Here is a 27,036-nt window from a genome sequence, read left to right as displayed (position 1 = left end):
AAAAATAGGCGAAATTGTTTTAAATGTTGTGTTTGAGTTAGTAATTCTTGAGAAGAAAAATTCTTAAAACAAAATTCGACTTAGGACTTATTTCACTGACGTTATTGTATCTGATCTGACTAGTCCACTAGACTAGTCCAATTTTGTAACAATTAATAACTCTGAAACAAAGTCCCAAACGCAATTTCGTCATTCTTGATTTTCATCGATTTTGGTATGAAAAATCACCTCTGAAAATTTTTCGATACTTGTTGAACACTCTGTACAAGTAATTTATCATCTGTATGCAGATGCTTCAATAGACAAGCGTCAAAGCTCAGAATCTCGAGTATCGAAGTACTCTAGTATCCAAACGCCCCAGTGGCCAAGTGACTGAACGTCCACACATTCAAGCATTCGACCAATCAAGCATTCAAACATTCAAGTATCCAAAAGACCAAGTCATCAAGTTAATTGGAAGCAGAATTATTGTTTCCAACAATGTCCCAATTTTCCAAAGACCTATACAATATTGTAATCCATTTAATCCAAAAGGCGAACCTATCAATATCATGCGCGCAATTTAACGACGTCGCGTTGCGTCGGCGCAGTTACACAAACAATTGCTGAAAATTCATTATTATATGCGGAATAAGTTATTCACGGTATACTGAGCTCTGATTAAATTGGTTAAATGCATTATGCGATCGTGCACGTGACCTCAACAGTAGTATGTGAAAATTATTATGCCACGTACGTGCCAGCGGATATAGAGTGACGTCGATTCGATCGAGAGATACACTCCATCGATTCGCTTCTATTTTCGATAGCACCCTCATCGAAATTACGCTGACTTTATTATGCCAAAAATTCTGTTTACCATCGCACGTAGCACGTAAGACGACTCTGTCAGCTAAGCTGAATCTCGCTAGTGTTAACAAGTTATGGAGTGTAGCTCTCGATAAAACTCTTCGCCTATGAAATTTCATTTGAACGTGTCAAGTGTACTTAGCCGAATTCAGCATCTATAAGGTAAACATTTCAGAGTTGGAAAGTACACATTCGCAGATTAATGAAATCCAAACAGACATTTTTCACGAATGTAAGCGAATTGAGGGTGACAGCAGTCTCTGGATTAGCTGATCCACCCAATCTAGAACAGGCTACGTTAGGAACGTAACTTTCCAACTTCTAGTATAACACGTTCGACTCCACAGGATAAGTCAGACACCCTGAATTGCAATTGAGCCTTGCAATAAAGCCGCGTTAGAGCATAATCGGAGGTCTTACTGCCTTCCAGGAAACCAGGGCGAATTGCTCATGAATCATGCACAATGTTCGACCTATCTGGCCCCGAAATCGCCCCAAAAGATGACACTCCTGCGACCGATATTAACGTTCGAATCCCTATCTCGCATCCCGATTGTGTAAAGTCACTTCAATGGATGTTGATCGAGATTCGAAATATCTATCTTCGAATCTCACACGAACGGATTCCCAGGTGATCCTCAATTTGTAATTAAAAAAAAAAGGAAGCTTGGCTAGAACAAAGTACTGACGCTGGAATCTCCCTGCCGTAGCAACGTTTTCATTCCATTAAGCGGCTCAAAGAATCGTCCAGGCACGTGGGCCGAGGCAAAGTTAAATTAACTTCAGTCGAGTTCTCCACACTTCGCGAACTACCTGCTTCTAACTAATGGCCTTTGTCGTGTAGTTGTCCTCGCTTGCGCAAACTGTAGGATTAATTCGAATACCGTGTCAGGCTCACTCGTTGCCTCTTTTCCATCGCGTCTGCAGAGACGATCCCTTGGATGTCGTCGATTAGTAACTTTTCCAGAGTGTCCACGAGGTGGGGTACAATTAAGTGCTGAGTCCTGCGGATAGGCAAGATTGATCGCAGCAGTAGTCCCGAAAGAAGGCACCGCGGCAAGATTAATTACACGATTGTCCCCAGTGCCTCAGGTTTTACAGCTGGATCTGAAGACTTTGCCAAAGTGGGAGACGGAGGATTCATCGTTCGCGGGAACATCGGAGGCAAAGTTAATCAGGAAACGTAATAGATCACCCTTTCAAACAGACTCTCCTCGGCGGCAGAGCAACCGGGTTGACGTCTTTCTCGAGCTGCTGTGCAAATTTACGAAACCCTCGTGTCTCGAGATAAGGGCAAATAGGACCGGCAGAGCAAACTGGATGCACCTGTGTACGCTTCGACGGGAAATATTCCCCGCTGCGATTAGCGAAATTAGTTAAGCCAAGGGGTATCTCCTTCATGAGGGGTCTCCCTTAAGAGGTCACTATTCCCTTTGAGCGATCATCGCGTTATTACAAAGCGCGCGGAGCAGACACTCCAGCCGCCTGTTGATTAATTAATCCCTTGCAGTACTGACAAGGAAACCTACTGATCGAGAATATTCGCTTCGGATTATGGAGTTGAGTTGAGGAAGACTAAATTCTGGATGGAAACCTTTCACCTTGGGGAGCAGTGTAGGTGCTTTGAAAAGATTGTTTAAAATATTGAGGGTTTGGAATGTTCAGTAGATAGGAGAGGAGGTAATAGGTCGAGATTTGATTAAACTAATTTCTTCAAATATTCAAATATTCAAATATTCAAATATTCAAATATTCAAATATTCAAATATTCAAATATTCAAATATTCAAATATTCAAATATTCAATTATTCAATTATTCAATTATTCAATTATTCAATTATTCAATTATTCAATTATTCAATTATTCAAATATTCAAATATTCAAATATTCAAACATTCAAACATTCAAATATTCAAATATTTAAGTACTCAAGTACTCAAGTATTCAAGTATTCAATTACTCAAATTTCTTAGTCCCTTACGCTTAAGTGTTGAAATTTTCAAAATAGTCATCACTATAAATTCGTGTTCAGATCAACAAAAACATTACAATGATCTCTACTAATCAGGCACTCCTATAATCAATATTTGTGTAAGAAGTACTCGTATGACCCATCCACAAACAAACGAATTAGTTACCTTAATTTTTCGTATCAATAACAAAACTGAACGTGTCTAATACTTTGAACACATTCACAATTCTATGAATCACATGTACCTCTCGTGACTCGGGAATATCCCGATTTGGTGACCCCTAATGAACTTCGAGTTTCAAAAATCTGTCTTCCATCGATTGGGTCTGAAAACTTGGACTTTCCTTCATTCAATTCGTCGTCCCCTCGAGCTGGTAAATTCCCAAAGTCGACAGCCGTCGACAGGGGCCAACTTTCCAGACACCAATAAAGTCCTGCCAAGGGTAACTTCGTAAAACACGTTGAACCTCGACGATTCAGGCACGTTTGGTGTACAGTTGCCTGTTAACGAGCGATAACTCGCGATATTAGCACAGAACAGAGGACGAAAGGCAAACCGCGCACGCGTTCCTTCGGTTTATCGACCCCTGACTGTCTCTACTCTTTCACGGTGGTGAATCTCGTAGAATCCCGGCTGTGCGATTCGCCAGCGATAATGCATCACTCTCGTAATGAGGGGACGCGTTTACGACTATTTTCCGCTGCAGATATCTCTAACAAGGATTGAGACTGAGTGTGACAGTCGAGATAGGTCTCCCCATATTTGTGATTGTAGGATACAGTAAATGTAGGCAACTAGGGATAATTTGGCTTCTGGAAAATCGTGTTACAGTCACTCACTAGTTCGTTCACGTGAAGTCTAAAACTGAATTAATCGTGAAAACTACTGTCGTGTATTTTTTTTCTTGCGTCTGCTTCATTTTCACGTTCTACGTTTAGTACTAATCAAGTTTCCTTGAATTCAATAAAAAATAAAATATTTGTAATTTTTGGACGTGTGGATTTAATTATTTTTTACGAGCTATTTAGTTATTATACGAGATCGTTCATGAATAGTAATAAAGTCTGCAATCGGACGAATGATTTTATTAAAGTGAACATTTAAGTGAAACTAAAATAACTTAGATGCTTGACGTTCATAGCTCGAAATATAGAAATATTAAAAATTCCATTTTTAAGTATTTCATGTTTGAAAATAAAATTCTTTTTTGCGGAAATATTTGATTCTAATTTCAATTAAAGAGAAACAAAAAATGTTTGTAGCGTAACTAACGCGTAACTGACTTATCCAATACTCGTCTACGTCGAGGTGGTCAGTGAGGGACGCTTTGTCAGCGCTTTTTTGCTATTACTACTAGCTACGTACTTCGGCTGACAATTATCACTAATAACCACTGTTTTAAGCGCCACGCTTTGAAGTTCTATTCCTCGGGTATTAGTTAAGATATCGATTTGAAACAAAGTTTGCTATCAAAGGCATACTCTCCTCTGCCTTTGAAGCAAACTTTTTATCAAAATTGAATGGTATGAATATGTTTTACATGCACTATAGGAACTGCAGAAAAAGACTTCAGCACTCGAATTAAAATTATTGCACTATTCTATCACTTATCAAATTTCTTTGCAAACTGAAACACAACTTTTTTATCATATCCATCACTTTATTTGTGTATAATATATTAATAGAAGTGAGCTGCAAAAAACAATTTCTTGCAAAATTAAGAACTATTAATTTATTATTACAGAATAAAGAACATAACGCTGGTAGATTAATAGTGTACATACTTGTCTACTTAATGTTGTTCCTTTGAATATAGTTCCGACGAATTCCTGTTCATTTACCTATTTTTACGTTTTTAAATAATGTTTATGTCCCAAATAACCAGGCTCAAAATAATGGAAGCTCAAACAGCTGAGAAACCACGAAGAGCTAACACTGGTTAATAAAATATTCAACGCATTTGTTTTCATCAAAAGCTATCAAATATTTATCGAAATACACCATGCACGATTGATTGATTTTTCAACGAACTATAAATCGAATTAAAAATTTCAATCTTCTCCATAAAATTGCCTTCAAACTCTCTCGTAAATATCCGGATACATTTGCTTCGAAATTGTTGGGATTTTAGGAACAAACGATTCGATTAGTCGGGACTGTTTGCGAAAATGCTCCGTGACCAGAAAGATTTCACTGAAATCGAGGAAAATCTCTCTTCCGGGGTCATTAGTCGTTACGGTTGCATTAGTGATTTTCTGTCCCTTTTTCCTATGTTCCCGTGAAACGAGGGATATCTCTTTCTCGGTGACACCTGGAGCCCCTGGTAGTAATGGCCGACACTGCTTTCTTTCTTATGTTACACGCCATTACGGTCGATCCATTTGTAAAACAATTCGGGGGCGTATGGTTTTCACCTAAGCGTTAAAATTTGCGACGATAGCTACAAGACAATTATAGAATGACGTATGGGGATCTGAAGAAGCGATATTAAATTCGGGAACGTTCTTGCTACATTTCTCTTTACTTTTCCTGAAGAAACTGATACCTTTTTAATTGTTTAAAAAGTTGTTCATATAAAAGTTTTAGTAAAATTTTGTTAATTGTTGCAAGTAAACTGAATAATTGACTAATTTTAATCTTTAAATTTTTAGAAGTAAATGTAAAATAATACAAAATATTTAGAACAGTAAAAATTAATGAATCTAGTTCCAAACCTTTTAATCAATGCAACTGAATATCATTCAGTTACCATAATTAATCAGGTACAGCTGAATTTCTTCGTTTGTGTAATTTAATGTTTTGGATGCATTGGTTAAATTAATGATTTCCGTTTTCCATAGGATAGGAAATAGATGCTCCATTATTATAAATTCATAGTACGTGTAATAATATTGGAATGACCCACAATCATCGCGTATTAACAAAAACATTACGTAGCTGGTAATTGTTTGGAAAGCGCGTCTGGTTGCAATAATTTATGAGCCCTAATGTAATATTCATACTATTCTTGACCATGATATGCAAATTGATGTATATTACAATACAGCAATGAATAAATCTAAAAATTGAAATACACAATAATTCCATCACGATAAAATTTAAAAATAGTCTTCGATTCAAGGATGCACTAAATAAAAAATATATTCGAAAGCTTCGAGAAAGGATACAGGAAAAATTCAAATAATATTTCTCAAAAGTATAACAACAATAAACAAAAATTCTCTAGAAGTCTTAAAGAAACAACAAAGATACAAAGTAGGAATAATTCTATACTTCTTCACGAAAATATACTTCCTTCCTTCCTCCTTTTAACCCAGACTACAATAAATAAAAATTCCCTACAACAAAGCAATCTACGAAATTCTAAGAGAATATAGCGAAGAAATTGTAAGCTAATTCTTCTTTGAAAACCTCACATTCCTTTTTCTGTCAGCCACAATAGCAGCAAGTGAAAATTCCGTAGAAAAAGGATCTCTCGTGATAGTCGCAGAAGGCTTCGAGCCACGAAGCGTCTATCTAGAGGATTTTCCCTGGTCGTTGTAATAATTTTGCCCGCGAAGTCGTTATACTGCGCGCGTTTACTGCCAGGGGGAGAAAAAGAGAGGAAAAACACGTTCGTTACGCTCAATCCGCCCTTCGAGCTCGCCGCTCGCCCCTTGATGTAACTTGCACCCGCGTCGCGCTTTCCTCGTCTATTTTTGTCTGTATTTACTCTTTGTCATCGGGTAGCTTGCCGCGTTCGTATCGGCGAATTGCACACGGAAACCGATCCGCCTCTATTTCTAGTCGGGTCAGCGGATCATACGTGACACCGGAAAAGGTTTCGTTCTTTTTCAGTCTGGGTGCTCGATACTTCGCCTAGGGTATTAGCTGATATCTTTGGATGATATTTCCTGCCTCTTAAATGATTTACTCGATCATAGTTTGCTCAGATGTCGGCGATATCGGTTCAGGGATTTCTTTAATTCCGCGAGGGAGTGTTTCCTTGAAATAGAATCTCATCTTCTTTTATGGGATTCTAACGGACAAAATAAGCTCTGTTTCTAATCGGGTATATTAGCTGGTTTAGGCTCATAAAAGCTTGGAAGCCTTCTCCGAGTATTTGAATATATTTTTTGTGATGATCGTGTTCTAGATCGCAGAATATTATTAGTCGTAGGTTATATTGTATTGAAGAAAGGAGAAATGTTATACATATGTCTCCTTTCTGTTTTTAAAAAAATTATACAACATGTAGTGTAGATCCAGCTTTGCATAAATTAGTTTATACTGTATATTTTATATCATACACTACTATGAAAAAGCCTTGAACGTAATTTAAGTGTTATATACAAATATTTCACTATAAATAAGCAAGAGATAGTAAACCTAAATGTTATATAAAATTTGTTTAAACGCTAGAAACATTACCAAAATAAAAAATTGTTTATCCTGAATATGATAAACGATATTTACTAGAAAATTAATCCGCGAAAAATGCCTACGAAAATATGTGCATATTCGCTCCAAATTTAAAAAATAAAGAATTTTACTTACTTCTCTGCCTGTGGTGAACATTTTTTAATTTTACTTTAAACCACTTGCTTGATTTTTATCTTGCTGTTCCCAACGTACAAATGTGTCTTCTTCCACACTGTCACAGTTTACAAGTTTTATGCGCAAGAACGAAAGCACGAAACAGAAACAAATTAGAGAAAGACAGTTTTTCATGAACTGAGATTAACCACTTCTCTAACGCGCACTGCTCGACGGATTAAACGCAACTGAGGATGAATCCCAATAGGGTAAAGTGATAAGGTCATCTACCTGGGATTGTTCATGACAGTGAACCCCCACACGTGTTTCAATACGTTGAAGAAAACCTACAAAATCAATTACTATTACTGTAAGACAAACTTTGCTTTTGTCTATACTGGCTGAAGACTTGATGAAAATAAATAGTGTACCCTTGTAGAAGAGAAAGGTCTTCGGTCAGCTACCTGGGGTTGTTTATTGACTATCTCAGTATAGGAACGTAATACAGGAGAATAATTGCCCTAGGATTTCTTTTGTAAACTAATATGAAGAATGCTGAAAGAATTACCCATCGAAAGCACCACTTATTTATAGATATTAAATAATCTTTATACTCTCTCTGCATTAAAAAGCTTTAAAAATACTTTCTGTAAACACTTTCTATACCAAATCTAAAATTTAAACACGGTTGTTATTCCAGAGTTATTTACACTGTCATTTTCTACTACGTTTGTTCTAAGTAATCATTTTAAGAATCCAAATTGTATAACTCGAATTGTAAGATTATTAAATAAGACAACTTTTCTATTGGATCGAAAGCATTCAATTTCGTGTTCTCCTGCAATAATAGCGAATTATCAATTATTCATGAGCGCTCTGCGCTCCAGTGCTCCCGTCTCAAATGCACTTTTCTTATATCTGCGGTTGTAAGGCAAAACGATCTATTACATTATCACAAAATTATGGTTAAGGTTTCAATTGAGAGCTAGAATATAGAATTAATATTTTCAGGAAGGGGACAGGGTATTAAACAAATTTTTCACTTAATCATGAGAGCTCAAGGAGACACAAGTCTATGAGATAGCATTGAAATTTAAATGTCAACATCTCGATACCAAACACATGTAACCTAGCTTATTTTGCTTTACAACCTCAGAATTAATCTCTTGCCTTTATTTTCAACCAAATCTTGCCTAGACCTAGCCTCCAGACAACCTAATTTCATCACATATAAGTAATTCGTGTAATCAAATTACAATAGTGCCTTGTATCCTGACCACAGCTCGAAATTTGTCGAACTTGTAAGGGTGGGTCTATGCCATACATCTTGCCTCGACATGAAATGAATAGAGACACAGAAACAGTGATACGTCATAGTTTACGTTACGTTTGTTTACATCAGCTAGGTGCTGCCACTTGAGTAGTCAATTTCAAGAAGTGGTGGGAATAGCGACGACCAGCTTGCAAGGCAAAACTCCATCCAGGATGCAAGGCACTACTGCACCTATATCTCCCTCAGCGATTCTCGTGACTCCAGTTACCTTCGCCATAGTTTCCCGCTCGTTTCGAGCAAAGTGATCAACAGACGATTGAAGAACTGCCTGGGTGGCGTTACATAAGGAAAACAACGTCCTTCGAGGCAGTTCTCGCGCGGGTCAAGAGAGGAAATAACTGCGGGCAGCTCGCAAATTGTGTCAATCTTTGCGGCAGATAGCCCTGACTATCATTTCCTACGTCAAGCAAGTGGGTAATGGTCGGGAGACCGTCCATTAAGTCTGTCAGTTCTACTTAAGGCGACACGATCGTCACATGACACGCGCGTTGTGGGACACGCGAGCCGCGTGCACGTAGCTGCTCGCCTTCTCCTCGGATGAAGAAAGCAGCGCGCGGAAATTGAGACGAACGATGCCTCAAAAGGTCAGGGATGCACCTGGTGTCTAGCTAGAGAGATGGAAAGTTGATCAGAAGGGAATGGAAAATTGTCGTCGAAGGTTGGACGACAAGTACAAATGAATCGGTGAACTGAAGAACAGTAGAAGTTCAAGAACCACATTTCCAGATATTTCGTCTCAACGTGTAAAGCGTTGTTCAGATAAGCCAAGTTACTTGAATTCAAGTGGTTTGAATGCAAATGCTTTGGGGCAATTTGAGCAATAGGAATATGTTGTTTTAGGTGACTTGAAACGTCTCTACAAGTTTCTATTTTGTTTAGGCACTTTTAGATTAGTCAAGTTACTTGAATTGAAATGGCTTGAATGCAATTGACTCGAAGCAATATGACCAATGTGAATATGTTATATTACTCGATATGAAATATTCTTTCAAGCTTTAAGTGAAGTTGACGTCTATTCAACTTTTTCTTGCCTTGAAATACACATTTATTGATGTATGCCATGGTGTATACTGTACTATACAGGGCAGATTTCAAGCAAATCGACGAACATGTGAACGTCAAGGAAGCTGTCAAAAGTGCATGCTTTGTTTGAAAAATACATAACCAAGTAACAAAGATGCAGCACCTTTTTCGACGCCATTTTTATTATTTTTATGATTGAATCCAAGTAATCTGCCTAATCTGAAGAAGGCTTAATAGTTCTGAGATCATTCGAAAATGGCTAATTTTGAACTCGTACCTACTGTTCTTCAACTCACCGATTTAAATAGAAAGATCCAGGAGATTCTCTTCTCATCTCTTTTTCACAGTAATTTTTCAAATAGTGTTTCATCTCAATATTTGAGAGTCAAATTTGAGAATGGTGTCTCATGTTACAATTTCGTTACATCATTTACATTATAATTGAGCGTGATTGAAATATTGTAAATGAAATATTGTGAAATAACTGATTCACTTTTAACAAGTGAATGGAGAATGATTTCGTTTGGTTTTATAATTTTTGTCCTCTAGGGCTTTAAAAAATGAATAAATAATGATTATTCGAGTGTAATGATTCTTACAGATACCTCTATTGTTTTTAATTGTATGTATTATACTCCATTTATTCTACCTGTCGTGTTATTTTGCCGCCATGGAAAGCTTTGCTCTCGTGGAAAATTGATTGCATACGCGATATTGTTGCAGCAATTTGCGACTATAACCACGCTCCTCGGTTTGTTTCGAATATCGATATTGCAGGTTTTTACATGAGGCAGTGTTCGAAAAATATTGGTGAAAGGTCTATTGTCGTTTCTCGAAATAAAATTTTAAGCGGATGTGTTTGAATTAATAACATTTTCACGACCCTTTTGATACTGGAGCGAAAGTTTGGACATTTTATATTTTTTACAAAAGATAATTCACACGACTTGAATTGTTCTATATTCTGAATTTTCTAAAGTTTTGACGGTGGAAATAGTTGAATTTCACATGCAGTGCACATTTTTAAAATTTAATAAAATTTCAACATATGTGGACATAAAAAATTCTAGTTTTAGTAATTTTTAACAAAAGCTCTAGTCATTTTTTAGTTTTTTAAATCATAGAATATTCACGTTTATACTTTGAGATGTGTATCGTAAAAATTTGTTAATTTTAGTATGTCATATTTAAGAATTACTGTTTAGAAAGGTATACTTCCAATTTAGATTGAATAAAAGTTGTAATCAATATAGAGAGAACTTACATAGTTATTTCCTTTTACTTTCGTCCTTGCGTCCCCATTTCCCTTAATTTTTACTGTTAAGAAGGAAACAAGGATTCTCAGTCTACAGTATAGATAAGATCTCGTCTTCAAATCGTAGACAACGTTGAAAATTTAAGGGACGAAACGGGGTCGTCGCTACGCTTTTATTCTTCAGCAACGACATGCCGAGATATCGTGATTTACGTGCACGTGCTATTGCTTTGAGATCGATTCTCAATGGAAAGAAGCAATTTATGGAAAAACCGTTCGACACGTTACCTTTTCAATGGTTTTCCTTCCAATAGCTCCTCTGCGCCAAAAAAGAAAGAAAATTCCTATATTTACCATTTCAATGCAGAACTTCTGTCTTCAAATTCAAACTAAATAATAGTTTAATTGAAAACTTAAGTAGTCATAATTTTTCCCTTTTCTCTAGAATTTATTTCAAATTCTGTATGTAGATATAGCTTTTCTAAAATGCACATGTGTATGTGATTCGTGTTATACTACTGATACTATTCTGTATTTGCGGTTACAGAAACTTGAAACTTGTGGTGAGATGTTGTTTCCTAGGGTTGCTTCCCTGCTTATTTTATTATTTATTTACTTCAAGTAACAACATGTAGATTTATGAAAGAAAACTTTTTAATGAGTTTTATGTTGCAACGAAAAAGGGTAAATTAATTTTAATACTGTGGTATCCACCATTTTGTGACGGTTCACTATTTTCTATCAATATCAGCCATGTGAAGGCCAGCAGCTGTTCACTGAATATACACACAGTTCATTCTAAGATAATTGGAATCGAAACTTTTTGAATTTTCCGAAGTTTAAAAATTGTTTCCATCTAAGCAAAGAACAGAAACTCGGATGGAGAAACACATTTTCGTTTAAAGAAATTGTACCCACGGTTAATCGGTTAATTACATCGGGTAAATAGGATTAATTAACTGGGACCGCTATCGATTTTCAAACTTGGTAATTATTAAACGATGCACGGTGCGCTTGGGGAATTGGACGTTGAATTTTGTATGGATTCGCGGCTAGTCGCGCTGTAGCTTGGAACATCCGAATACTGTGAAAATTTGGCTTGATTCAGATTTCCGTTCCTGAATTGAAACAAACTTCGACGTTTCAACACCATGCATCGTAATACACTTCATAATATACAGCGATTATATCGTTAGCTAATACCAACAAATCATATCACAATGAAAACTACTCTCAAGAGGCATAACTCACAGTCTATTGAATCTTTTAAAAATAAGCTCTTTACAGAAAAATCGCTGAGTAACGAGAAGGTACGAAAAGAAAATATATTGTTAGTATTCTCCATCGTTCTCCAACTTTAATCGAGCTTCCCCATTTTAATTCTCGAATTTCCAATAAGCGGATGTCAATATGCATAGAGTATCAGGCAAGAAAGGCTCGTTGGAATATTGAGCAGAAGGCTCGAGGTGGATCGTGGCGTTGCAATAGTTTTAAAACGTCGACGCGGTGAAAGAAACATTCGGAATGCATAAAACGCAACAGCCAGCCACACGGAAGTATCTGAATGGGGACGATAAACCGTGTTAAGCGGAAAGAAAAGGAAATGAATAGCACTGGTTAACCGTGGCAGCATCTGCGAGAACGCATCTGGAGGCAAGTGTCGTAGCGCTTGGACGAACCGCTGGACGAAAGAAGAGGCGGGCGAGCGACGTAAAGGAGGCGGATAATGAGGGACACAACAAAAAGGGGGCGAAAATGGGGGCTGAAAGTAGAATACGTGCCTGTAAAGGAGGCATACAGAGGAAAGTGCGGCAGGTGCAAGGAATTGTAAATAGAGATAGAAGAAATTCGAGTGGGAATCAAATACTGTGGGAGAAAGAGGGAAACGGGGTGATAAAAGGATTGGCGGGTGGAAAAGAAAATTTGGGAGAAAGTAAATATTTTGTTAGGGATGTTAAATATTGGATGTTAAATATTGGACAGTGGGCGAAGGGTCTGGAGTACAAAATAGTTGAGAGTTTAAAAAATCGAGGTAAATATTGAGTCCTAAATACGGAACGTTCGATTTTGAATATTGAATAAAGCATCGAAAATTGATCAATAACCATAGAAGGTCTAAATTTAGAAGACTCAAAATGGGGCCCAATTTTAAAAGAAAATAAAGATATCTAGATAGTTCGTTTAGTATTATCACTGTCTTGATAGTGTATGACGAGAAACATGTACCTGATACTGAGAATTTAGTACCACATAACTATTTCCAGACAAGAACACCTTTCTTTTCCCCAAAAATAGTAAACTCTCGAGAAAAGTAAGTCACTAATGTACAATCTAATTTACAAACGAAAAAGCATTATCTAAATATTCCCGAATAACAATGAAAATTCCAAATATAATTGTATAATTATCCAAGTGAAATTAAATAAAAAAAAATAAAGCCAAATTATTTCCTCAAAATTTCTCCAGATTATTCTAACTCGTCCTTAATCAACAATGAATACACCAAACAAAATTGGTAAAAGGATCCTTTTGCAAGCGTTGTAGGTGGCACAGGGTCAGTGGAAACCCTCTGGTTTCCTCGGATGCTACGTTACTGTGCCACAGCAACGCCGGAGAGAGAATCGTTCCGTCAGTCGGGTCTCGGCCGCCGTCAACGTCAATACGACGGCGCACGAGCTCATCGCTTTGGCTCGGAAGCACCGAGCCACTTCGAGGTAGCAACCTTTTTCGAAAACCACTCTATTTCCCTCCGTATCTCCCCCTGGCAATCACATTTTCCATGATCCTCCTCGCTTACGCCCCTGCATCGCCTGACTCGCACGTATCCCATCATGCAACTGCAGTCCTCGTCTCAACCCCCTTACGAGCCAGTGTTTGTGTGTCTGTGCACCCATTGCGAGCCAGTTTCCATTTCGACTGGTCGTTGTAGGTGATTTTTTTCGCCTGCGTGCTGATTTGAAGAAAATCAGGGGGTGGAGTGTCGCCATATGCAAAATTTAGGTACCTTAAGGCTACCGTAAATAGAGAAGTTTTTGTGTGGAGGATGTTGTTTAAGAGTGTTTTTGGAGGATTGTTTTTTAGTTCGAGTAGTGATCTGATGAGTTGAGGGAGATTTGTGTAGAGGGAGATGTTGCTGAACGTTGATTCTAACTACTGTGAAGGTGTCTGACTTCGTACGGTGTTCATCTCCTTTGGAGTAATGTCTGTAGAGCAAGTGTTTCTTTTACATATGTGGTTCAGTCTTGTTGCTCACATGCAGTGTTTAATGTTAGTATAGTAGAAGTTGATTTTTCTGTTTAGATTGTGTTTCAAGTATTTTTTTATCTTCGGCGACAGATAGGTGAGGCTTGGATTCAAACCGATGGGTTTAAATTATTCTTTTTGACGAAGTGAACAAATTCTACATTGGAGGGTGTGAATTTCTTGGTGGCAGTAGCGTAAGAATCAGGTGGCCTTTCTAGGTCAGCTTGCACGTGGTGCCGGCGTAGTTTCTTCCTCGAATGATAAGTATTTTTGAGGTCTATCGATGTTTGACAACAGGTTCTCGTTTGTATAACTTTGTTCTGTTCTAATAATCTAAAATTTAGCTCGATAATTAAAAGAACTGGTGAAAAACATTGAGCTGATTCAGGAATTGAAATTTTACTCAAATAAGTTTTCCAAAACTAGAATTTAATATTCCCAATTAAGGTAATTCTTTCTTCCTGCTAATAGCATAAATTATTAATCTCGTTTTCAATAGAATATACTTTACTTTTCAAAGTAATTATATGAAAATACAAAGATTCAAAACGACTTCATTTATCAAAGTCACTAACATTATTTTGGAAATCCAGTTTACAATTAACCCAACTCTGAAAAGAGTTTTATCAAACTTGAGAAAGGATTTAATTAAAGAAGAATAATAAACTGACGTTGCCCTGAACTAAAACGCAGCACCAGAATATTTAATTCATGAAAGCATCAGCTACCTCTCCTATGTTCATAAATTCTTAATCGCTTATTCTGTCAACGTTTATGAGCATTAGCTTATATCTTTGGCAATACATACATAATTACTCTCGCACATATCCTGATTGCTTAAATCCATAAACTAGAAGGATTAGATTGCAAAATGTAGACCTCGTCATTACCCCTATTACTAAAACACTTACCTAATACTCATTAAGCAGTATTCTGTAACAATCAGACACACAAACACTTCTTCAATAGATTTTTCCACCCTTTTTCCACCCCTTCGACCTAACGCATACTAATTTACTCTCATTTTTTCATTAACCTTGCTCTGTCCCTTATTCTACTTTCAACCATCGTTCTCCCCAGTGCGAACCGTGACGAAAGTGTCGTTCGTGTCGTGCGTCAGTGTGAATGTTTTGTGACCAGATCGGGGGATGCAGCGGTCACGCCCGCGCCCAGTGCAAACCGCGCTTTCTCCAATCTTGGTGAATCTTGACAGTGAGGATCAGGCCCGAAGCAAATCCTCGAAGCAGATCCAGTAAGGGCGCGGAAAGCCAGCCCCCCTCGTGGCACCAGAACAGGTTGCGTGTCGTGCTATCTGCTGTTAGCCACCCCCGGAAGTTTTTCGATGCAAATTACGCCTCTAGGTGCGCGAAAGCTGCTCTCTTCCGTTTTGGGGGACGACGATACGATCTCGGGGTTGTTTTTAACCTTCGAGGGGTTGGATGTTTGGATTGCGTTGGACGTGAACCGTGTTTAGATGGGGCGCCTGCGAGACCTGTTTGTCGTATAGACAAATAGGTGTCGGTGCATAATGGATGGGCTGGTAATGGAATGATTAGTGATCGCATGGTGTACTGATCAATGATTCTATGGGAGGTTGAGAATTACGTGGGGTATAATTTGGTAGAAACTGATATAGGTGTTACTTTGAATCTACTTTTCGAGGAATTTTAATTTCTGCCTTTTAAACATGGTTTGAGTTTTTTAAAATTCTGTTCGAGATGATAGTCACGCAATTGAAAATTAATATTCTGCTTTGGCTCTGTATATTCATTCAATGAAGTGATAATATTCTACGAAACTGTTCTATTTTGTAGTTTTATTACTTTATATATTTTCTGTCTTGGAAATTATTTATAATAAATAGTGTTTAGATCCTAAAATACACACTTTTGGAACATTATTTAAAGATTTAGATTCGATAGATCTATATTCAGAAGTTATAGGCAAAGTATTTTAAAAAATTTATTCTACTCTTCTATATTCTGAAATAATTCCTACCTGTTCAAAAAATAGATACTCTGTTCAGAAAACAAAAGGTTAAATAATGGAAAACATTGCAGTTGAATTTATCAAGGAAACTGAAACATCACTGAATATTCCAACTACAAAAATACTCTATTCGTGATGGAATTCTGTTACAAAAATAAATGAAGTACAAGTTCGAGAAACATGCAACTTAATAATTTTTTAAAGTAATATTACTGTTTACAACCTTAAGAAAAATGAAACTGATGGAAAATGGTTAGAGTCCTGAGTCTTGTATCGAAAGTTAAAGTTCGCGCGGAATTGCTTCGCTGACGCAGTAGAATAAAAGCGTTGCTGGTCAGCCAGATCCTCAGGGGATCCAGTAAAGTCAGCCTCAAAGCGAGCGAATTGTGCCACAAAAGTTTCAGCGAAAATTTAATTATAGTTTGACAGACGGAAATGCGCTTGCCAAACTTTCCACCAGCCTGAAGAAAAATTTTTTGAATCCTTCAACATTTCACTCAAACTGAAAATTTTCAACCTAAAATTGTTCATGTTTCTACTCAAAATTTCTACTATGATCTACTGAGTTTCAATTTTTAATACTAGTTGTTATAATCACAAACGCAATGTTAGACATATATAATAATTATATAATTTTTGTTTAAACCTTCTTTTCAGTATTATAAATTTAAAGCATAAAAAGTGAAGCTCAAAAAAGGTCCAAATTTTTATTTCCTCAGCTCCCGCATTTAACAGGCATTTTAGAAGCACAATAGCAAATAGGCGATTGCATTTCGCTGACGGCAAGATTGATCGCATAGATGAAAATTTCTGATTGATAGTCTTTCATTTATTTTCTTCGCTCCCGTAGCACAGTATTTTCAAGCACGAACCCCTCGAAGGTGTCTTCCCCGGCGGCAGAATACTGTCACCGAATCAATTAATCGATCCTCGCTACGCTCGTGAGAACAGTGTCCTGTCACTCGTTTCGCCAAACGCTGAGGAAGAGAGCACAAAAGCGGAAACTCGACAATACCCTCCCCCACCGCTGTCGTTCTGGCAACAGTGAAAGCAAAAACGCTCTGTTTCTTCGCGTATAAACGTGCATTGTCGATGACTGGCGTGGCGAAAAATTAGATTCAGTTGGGCTTTACAATTGTGACACGCGTCTGTCAATTTTATCATACGAATTTTCCCTACTAAGAACAAAAGAAAAAGAGAATGAGAGTGAGAGATTGAAAACATGTTGCATTACATGGTAATGTATTTTTAATTTTAGACGTAACGTTTAATGATCGTTTCTTTAAGATCTCTGTGAATAGCAAAGCTATTGTTTTCGCTAGCATTTGAATTTTAGTCTCGAGGAAAATAGTATTTAAATAAACTTGACGAAAATAGATAATTTTACTTACTCATAAAAATACTGTGGTGTGCTGTAGAGATTAATTTTATGTTTATGGTGCTTTTTAGTGGAATAGATAACGATACAATTTTTCAAAATGAATATGCATATATCTGCATAAATTGTGTAATGTATTGAATATACATTGTTGTGATGTTGTATGTTATGATGATTATACAACGTAATTCGGTTATTAAAATTTATAAACATGAGGAACGACCTCGCAACTGAATTGTTAAATACTGTTTCAGTTAATATGTAGAGCATGTGCATTTAAAGGAATTTTATTGATAACTAATTTCTCTGGAATATATTATACTAGTCTGTTAATAATGGGGTGGAAAAATTAATACTTCTATGCGTGGACATAGAAGTTTTGAAAGTGTATATGACTTGTATCTAATAACTTCTAAATTTGAATGACAAGCTAACATAGTACACTATGCATGTCTGACCAAACACGATCCATTTTCACTTGTATTGAATTTCCCTTCGATCTCCTACTTTATAAAATATTCACTATTTTGGAAATGACTACATCTTCAAAGTATCAAAACTACGCTAAATTATACTATGATAATACAACAAATACAGTATTTAATTTTTTATTAATATGACAGTAGATAGTCATGATATCTTTAGTATTATAAAATATATTAAGGAAAAAGAGAAAAGAAAACAACTATTTAAAATAGAACTAATACTAAATCTATTAATTACTAACATTGCAGTGCACATTTTAAATATTAATGCCTAGTGTCAAATGAACTCTGTATTTTACAATATTTACCAATACCACAAAATTTAACTGTATTGTTAGTAATACAATACTAAAATATAACGCAAGTATCGGCAGCTACAATATTCATGCCGAAAGCCACAATACTACTATCAATATTCAACGTCTGACAATCGACAGCCCATTTCCCCTTGCGCCGCCACATTCACCATTCTTCCCCACCGCATGCTAAACGTCACAGTGAATTCATACAACATGTGGTCAAAAGCATCGTAGTGATTCTATAGAAGGAAAATATTCAAACCGTTTCAACGATTCGAAGCAGAAACATTCTCCCATGTCATGCCGACCTCCAGAATCCGTTTGTCTCCTCTAAACACATACCATCGAGGCAACTCCATCCAGAATGCATCCAAGTGGATCGCTACTATAACATCACCAAGTAGACCCAAGGAAAGCTTCTCAAAGGTGGGGAAGAAGCTCGCTCGAATTCCCTCGAATCTACAGTCAAAGGGAGGGCGTCTTATCGCTTCTAATCTACTGTGAAAGTGCCTTAATTCGAGATACGCCTGTCTACTGTGAAGAAGATTCGTTCGTGATTGTTGTTGCGCGTTCTTTCCCTCTGCGCTGCCTCCGCCAACGGGAGATATGGGCCGTGAAAGAAGCTGATAAAAGGGTGATTCCTATTCAAGTTCGCTTAATTAAGGCTGCCACGGCTCGCGAGTGTTCCGCGCTGAAAGAGGCGCTCGCAATTAAGACTGCAATGCGCAATGTTTTCTTGTCGAGCACGAAAAGTGCTGTTGATAAATTTACCGGGAAATGAGGCGTTCTTCATGGCCCCGTTGGGGCCAGTTCTTGTTGTCTGTTAAGCGAGAAGATGGCGGACGATACGGCGAAAAATTTGTGGATTCGGGATTTGCAATTTATGTTTCTGAAAGATAATGAACAGCTGAAATTTACTAAGCTCAGTAGCTGTTTAATTGCATAAGAAATAATGAATTCTGAATATGAATTTTCATATAGAAGATTAGGGAAATGGTACTTTTCCATGTGGTATAAATTTTAATATTTTTCCATGTGGTATAAATTCTGTATTTCTTTGTACATTGATATTTCCCATGAATGCATAAAGATCCGCAGTCTAGTTATTATTTCATTATTTGACATTTTATTATTTTTTATTAACTTTCCTCACTGCAAGAGTGGAACGAGAAATTGGGAGATTTTGTGTATTTTAGAACTTTATTTTAACTAAATATTTTTTATCTCAAAAGGAAAATAGTAACTGCAAGGTTTTGACCTACCTTTTGGAAGCACTTTACATAGCATATCAATGAATTGGTGACACTGTCCCAGAGGGAAACATTTTGCATGGAGGAGTAGGTGAATATTGCAGAACAACCTTTCCCGAAAGAACGCTCGGTTTCCAGAAAGTCGATTTATCAGACGGCATCCATATTTAGTAACGTCTATTCAAATTCACTATACCTCTCACATCAATTCCTTTAGGAATGAACTTATAATTATTTTTGCGCTATTCATTTCATTCGCCATTGAATTCTACTAATTAATACAGGAACTCAAATACTCAAAGTGACTTTCTAAAAGGAAACTTTAATTTAAAGAAATAATAAAATATCTTTCTTTTTAAGCCTGTGCTCCAGTTTACTTGCTTCCTGTATTATACAAGACGAGTTTCGCAACTCTATCACCACAATTATATTGTAAACTATTTGTTTCATGAGGAAATATTTCAAACGAAAGTTATTTGGTATCAAAATAAGCATAACAAAAAAGAACCACACATTCGATATCAAACAACTTTCATTTGAAATAGTTTTTTCATGCAACGAATAGTTTACAATAAAATTTGTGCGACACAGTTGCGAGACTCAGCCTGTGTATTTAATTCCATTTGTTCGTAATCCTTCTTTTATTTCATGGATACAAAAGTTCATAAAATTCGAGGAAAATTCATTCTCCAAATTCTTTGAATAACTCTTAGAAATGTGAAAATTTCACGCATACTTTATTTCATACCATCACACTCTTCCAGCTATCCGCTTTCCCCGATGTAACACATTTCACGTGACATTGTCTGACCATCAACAGGCATGTTCCCCTCGTGTCAAGTTTCACGGATCCCGGTCACGAAAGGTGTGGGAACCCTCCCTTACGTAATCGCAAAAATAAACGTCGGGGTTCATTGAAGGCGGCCTTTGATGGACGCATTCCGTAGCCGGCGGTAATTTTATTTTCCAGGGCCTTATTGACCATCGAGCGCGATTAATTGACACGCGACGAGGGGAGACGCGCAGACAATCGATGATTACCAGTTGATACGATCATCGATCCTGTACGGGCACACGCGTAATTGATGACGGAGACCACGGCTTGTAATCAAGTCGCATGGTGGAAACATCAGCGTTGAAAACACGGTTGGAATTTTTAATTAACGTTTCTTTTGTTGTGGACTGAAATTGAGAGAATAGACTAGAACCTCGAGGAAAATCGATAAAATCTGTTTAATTCGATTAATGATATCTCAAAAGGGAACTTCTTGAAATTTAACTCACATTTGTCTTGAATTGGATATTGAACTAATTATGGAAGTAACGTGAAATTAATTTGAGCTTAGGTTAAATCTAACATGAGTGGAGGGTATTATTTATTTAGGTTTCATGTGAAATTAATTTGCATAGAATATAGTAATAACTCTAGTCTAACTAGGGTCTAACCTAAAGCTCGTTTATAATTGATTTAAATTTCTAGGAAGCATCGAAATCGTAACTAGACATAATCTCGGGGCTCATACAGATTTTGCTTGAACAAGATGTAAATTCCAGGTGTACGTAATCTACATCTATCGTAGGTCTAATTCATGTTAGGTATATACGAAATGGTAATTTCAGTTAGGATTAACTCTATGAGATAATGTAAAACTACTCTGCATTTATTTTAATTTATATAGAAGCTGACAAATATTAATTCGAAAACAGGTACAGAAGCTATCCAAACCAAACTTAATCCAAACGTGAATTCAATCTAAGACTAAATTACGATTTAATGAAAATTAATTAAATAAAATAATTTTTTCAAATTTACTGAAAATGCAACTATGTATTTTAAATTTACCTTATATTTTACCAAAATTTCAGCCAAACTAAAATAGATCCAAGTAAAACCTGAACTACGAACAAAAGGATGCCTCTGGTACAAAGTTCACTGAAAATTCACAGAGGCATTCGATTTCCAATTGCTGCCCTTCTAGCCTACGTACGCGAAGTTTCATTTGCTTGACCATAAATTCAATTTATCGCAACGCTTACGATGAATTCCCTCTATTTTCTCATACATTCTTCTCTTCCAATATTTTTCCTGTATTTCATTCGGTTAGACAGAAGTATTATTTTCCGATGAAGATATACTGGGATGGATAATGCTTCGTTGTGTATTTTGATAATCAACCATTCTCGCGTAGGAATATCAATATTGCACCAGCTTCCGTCATTTTCACTGTACCTTTGTATATACGAGGTTTTAGCCCACCGATGAATTAATTAAATTGAAAAAGAGCTGATAGTCTCCGAGGAAATGTTCGATGACAATCGTCAGCTATGATCCCGCTTACAGACTATATCAGCAGCTAACATGGTTATCGATGCCAAGGGTGGCGAAATCGATCGTTATTTACCGGCGCAGTAGCAGTCAGGCCACGAGTTTTCATTTAAAGAGAAATTAATCACCAGGCTGGGTAGCCTAGTGGATTACTGGCTCTGAAAGGGGGTAAAGAAAGCGTCACCTAATGACGTAACCTAATTTCCTGTTTATTCGATACGCGGAAGCGTTTAATCGGATTCTCAGGAGAATGGAATGCCCTATTTGATGGTGGAAAGTAGCTTTTCCTTCGTTTGTCAAGAAAATTAGTTTCCCTCGGTCCCTTGCGGAAAATCTGATACATGGATAACTTCGTCTTCTGCTAGCTTTTACGAGCAGTACATTCTGTCGTGTATGGAGAAAATATAAACTGGAGCCTCGATCTTTGTTCAAGATTAGACTGAGACTACGTGCGAGTATTAAGGTTTGTGCAATGATCGAGGCAACTAATCGCTCTCGTTAATGAGTAATTACGAGTATAATTTTGTGAAAGAATATTAGTATTTGTGATGCTTCAATTTTGAATAACATTGGTATTTTAAAATTTACTTGAATTTCAAGTTAGTTCGGATATATGAGATTCTGTGGTTTTTACAGAAATGTATTATTTTATCTAAAGTAGTAAAAAATTGCACGTTATCATCGAGGAAAAGCAAGTTAAAATAGGAAGAGAACAGTTTGGATCCTCGTTACCGCCCGAACCTTTGTGGATTCAATTTCCTGTCAGCTGAAATCCCTTTCCACTTCCACAGAATTGAAGAACTTCGACGAGAGGGAAAAAACGAGGGCAGCGACCAATCCTAGGCCCGGAAAGAGCATCTACGTCAACGTAGTCGCGTTATCCAAGCAATTTACAGAGTAATGGTTAATAAAAACTGACGTGGATTGCGGGAAAATTAAAAATTCCACTTTGGTTTGATTACTTCAGTCTGGTTGCGTCATTTTCGAAGCGAGGCTGACGCTTCCCTCGTTTAAATTAATAACGCCATGGTGAACAGAAAAATGTTGCTAAATTGGAGGTGGAATAATCGTGTCGGTTTATATAAATGTATCCCTTTGTCTGACATCGTTGAGAGTGAAGTGTTTCACAGCGAAGATAGAGTGTTCAGAGTCACAGGATTTTCTGTTCGTTTCTCGACGATAACCGTCCTCGACTATCGATTTCTGTTTGACTAATATCGAATACTCGGTCGGGGCAACTCGATTTCCTGCTCGAAGCGGCGTCGAATATTACACGTGAATCGACGAACGTTTGATATTTCGATGACGAGAGCTATCCTAGCGACATAAATGGCACAACTCTGCCATATCCTATACATTTCACGTTTCATTAAAAGGGAGATGAAAGAGTCGCGTTTCGAAACCAAGTAATGAATAAAAACTTCAATTATTGCAGAGCACAAGATTAAGCAAACTTACGAATATCTTATTTAAGTAGTATAATGAATAATTGTTATATTCATTTGCATATTAAGATCTTGTGATTTATTACTACAAATTGTAGTTCAATGACCATGTATATTTATGAATTTCGTGAATTATCACTCAAGACTTTTACGAGAAGTTTAATTTAAATAATTAAATTTATTGCAGAAAAGATTGATCTGACTTGGTATATTTTTAAAAGTCAGTAGATAGAGATTAAATATCTTCGCTGACTTTAATGAAAAATCAATGTACACTTAATGCTGATATAAATATAATTTACAGTACAGAGTCAGGCAGAACTGACACTATCTGATTCATTGTTTCCTTACGGTGCACCTTCAAGAACTGAAGTTATTGCTGGAAGCTTTTAACGGCAGAGTTTAGTACAACATGTATACTGGAGATAGCTTTGTTAGAAATTTGCTAGCTTTGTTAGCTAGCTACAGCTATGTACTCGTACAGTATGTAAAATAATGCGGGAATTCTGCTGTTTGAAATACCTTTACAAAGAGACAATAGAGGGAAAATAAATTAGGCGGCCTCGAACGACAGATTACGTAAATTAACAAAAACAGTAATATAGGAATTCAATTTTAATGTCTGTATTAAAAAGTATAAAATCAAGTGTATGTCTTAATTAGCCGATATTCTGCGAAACTTTTGACATTTATCAAAAGTTGTATGACTCAAGCTACTTGACACTAAACTCGACCAATGTTGAACTCATATTTTCTTACCTAATTACAAACCAAACAGTTCCTTCTTCACTAGATACCCTGCAAAATCCTACACCTCTTCCAAAGTGAAATTCAATTAAGACAAACAGTCAGTTTCTGTCATTCCCAGTCATCTGATTTCGTGCTCACGACCACCAGATCATCTCTAATGTATGACTAAACATTTATCACGAGGACTGTCTATTAGCACTTAAGGCATAATGATCCTGCGAAACAAGTTACCAAGTGATGCAACATGTTTCTATCACTCACTCTCTCTCTCTCTTACTAATACGAATGAATTTGCGAGTTGATAAAACAAATATTACAGAGTACCAATGTGAAAGCATCTTTAGCGGCGAACGGGATCACCGTGCGGTCGTATCACCATCGACAATCAGTTTTGTGTTCTGCTCAACGCTGACCGCCGCACAGTGTTCCAGTGGAAAGGGGGATGGAGGAGTAATCCTGAAGAGTTGAGTCACCTCGACGATCTCGTAACCGCTTTCTATACATCTTTTCTACTCAACTGTGTGCCAAATTACCATCTGCAATGAACGTCAAGCGTCAGTAACACCTTAAAGGAAAGAGGGAAGTCAACTTTTCTTCTCTTGAGGTTGATTGTGGAGAAGTGCTTAACCGAAGCAACACTCTGCTTCGAGGTGTGGATCAATCAGGAAAGCAGAGAGAATGGTGAAAGAATAGATCCCTAAGAACCGAGGTTTTAAATAACGTGGTAGCTTGATAGGACTGAAGATGAGAGCTAAAAATGGATTTGGGTGAAGATGAATCTGAAAATCGATGTTACTGAAGCATGAAGTGGCGTTCAACAGGTGATCGCTTTGAGGATCCTTCAAACCTGCTCAAACACTGTCAACCGCGTCCAAACTGGCTCAAACTCCTCCAAATACGTTCTGATTTCATATGTTCTAGTTGAAGAAGTGGAAGTAACTGTTGGTGCAAGTGGTGATTTGAGGAACCTGATTGCATCTGAAGTTAAAGAGGAACAATCATTAGTGTAAAAGCTTTCTGTTCAACCCTGACTGTGCTTGTGTAACTGAAGAACTAGTTATAAGTTAAGTAAGCCTCTGTCGTGATAGTGTGTTTCTAAAAGCAGTAGCATTAAAGACTCTTAACAGTCTGGTAGATATCTGTGTGTAATAAGTGTCTTAGTTGACGTGTGAGAGCAAAAACGAGGATCTGCGATTTTTCCACGGTTTCCTACAACCTTTCCAGGGTACCTAAAAGCATAGTTTGTGTTTTTACATAGAAGTTGCTGGGCACTATCCTTTGAAGCATTCGAGAGGTTTTGTAACCTCTTCGAGGATAACGAGAGTCGTTGTGTAAAGTTTATACCCAAGGGTCGATTTTCTGAAAGGAGTTCGATACAAATGTTCTCCAATCGCTTGGAATTGGTACTGAGAAAGATCCATAAGCATTAAGAAAATGCTATTGGAACGACTTGGAACTTTCTTCAAGTTTTGAGAACCTTGGGTTATCCACCGAGTAATTAGACCTTTAAAGCAACTTTACAAATCTGCGGGATTCTTTGATATCACGTTCGAAATTCATGGAAACACCTTCATAAAATTTTTGAACATCACTGAAATTTTATACATGAATAGAAAAAAGGGCCTATAACATCATCAAGCAGCTCAAACTTCACTCTCAGCACTTTATACTTCGAACAACTAGGTTCATCATTCAAGAGAATTTAGAAGTTTTGTGACGTTATGGCTTAACTGTTGAAACTTGAAACTTTGGCAAGTGATCACTGAATTTTAAGAGGAATTGATTATCTAAAACGTGGAACTGAAAAGGAATACTAATTTTTAACTAGATATTCTACAAATGAAAAATTTCGTCTGAGATCTTTTAAAGACGTCAACTAGCCGCAAAGACATGGGCATTGTTTTAAAGATGAAAGAAACATCTGTTACGGCTCATTAACCCTAATCTGACATTATAAAGAACCAGAAGGTCGTAAAGAAAAACGAGCTTCTCAGTTGATGAAGTCACTTGGAAGAGTTCTCAATTATGTAAGCTGAAAGTACGTTGCAATTTCTATTCATAAGAAAAGAAAGAGAAGCCGAGAAGACTGTTCTACAAAACCTGATGTTTTGTACCTAGCGGTGCTTGAAAAGAATTCGTTCCACAGAATATAAGATCGTGTCTTGGCTCCTGCTGGAGTCTAAGTTTCTAGAATTTATGGAACCTCCAGATAGCTTATAACACCAGAACGCTCAAAAAGATTTATTAAGTACCTCGGGAAGCTGCATTAAACATACTTTCAAACTGTAGAAAATTCACTTCTTAAGAAGCATAGACATCCAACTACAATACAAGGAAAGGTATTCGAAAATAAGGCTATCCCAGGAAAATTCGCATAAGCTTGTAACCAGTAGAGATCTATTGGAATAATCCTTTGCAACTGTCTCGAAACTGAGCAGACTTTACCGTAACAGAAGGTCCTCGTATAAAAGAGACTTGGAACAGACTAAAGACCTACTACAAGAGTCCAAGGCGATTCAAAGAAAATACTGTCGAGTAACTTGAGCTAAGTATAATTTGAAGGTAGAAAAAGGTCAAGGGTCCCAGGCAGATCGGTAAAATCAATTCCAAGCTGAACGCTCTTATCTGACAAGATACGAGTGCACAGGAGATCTCAACTGAACCTCCGAAATCCTGGAAATTCTGAAGAAAAAGGGTGTTGCGTAGGTTGGATTAGGTCTGATCTCGGTTTAGTTGGAGACGGGGCAATGTAGCCCGTAAGAAACGTCTCGGCAGCGGTTGGAAGCAGCTCGTGGTGGTCCAGAAGGGTTCAAGGAGAGCCTGGTGCAGCCGGCCCTGGATGTTTTGACGTTGAGTGGCGCTAGGGTGCCGAGGTGGGGGGCGCGTGGTCTTGCTGCCTGCCGTGCGCCGGTGGCGGCGGGG

The 27,036-nt window shown here is 37.2% G+C and overlaps 1 protein-coding gene and 1 long non-coding RNA gene across 2 annotated transcripts in view; both read left to right on the top strand.

The window, feature by feature from the left end:
• The window catches only part of Dnc (phosphodiesterase dunce), a 420,060-nt gene that overhangs the window by 99,249 nt on the left and 293,775 nt on the right, over positions 1 to 27,036 (top strand). The gene's annotated exons all lie outside the window — the stretch shown is intronic.
• Positions 13,605 to 26,992, top strand: LOC143180423 (uncharacterized). The gene is made up of 3 exons (XR_013002127.1): positions 13,605 to 13,663; positions 15,273 to 15,487; positions 24,434 to 26,992. It is a non-coding gene; the product is annotated as an uncharacterized LOC143180423 (long non-coding RNA).

This window comes from Calliopsis andreniformis, chromosome 6 (assembly GCF_051401765.1).
Source record: "Calliopsis andreniformis isolate RMS-2024a chromosome 6, iyCalAndr_principal, whole genome shotgun sequence".
Lineage (NCBI taxonomy): Eukaryota > Metazoa > Arthropoda > Insecta > Hymenoptera > Andrenidae > Calliopsis > Calliopsis andreniformis.
Note: the sequence above shows the minus strand (reverse complement) of the source record. Positions and strands in the feature narration are given on the sequence as shown.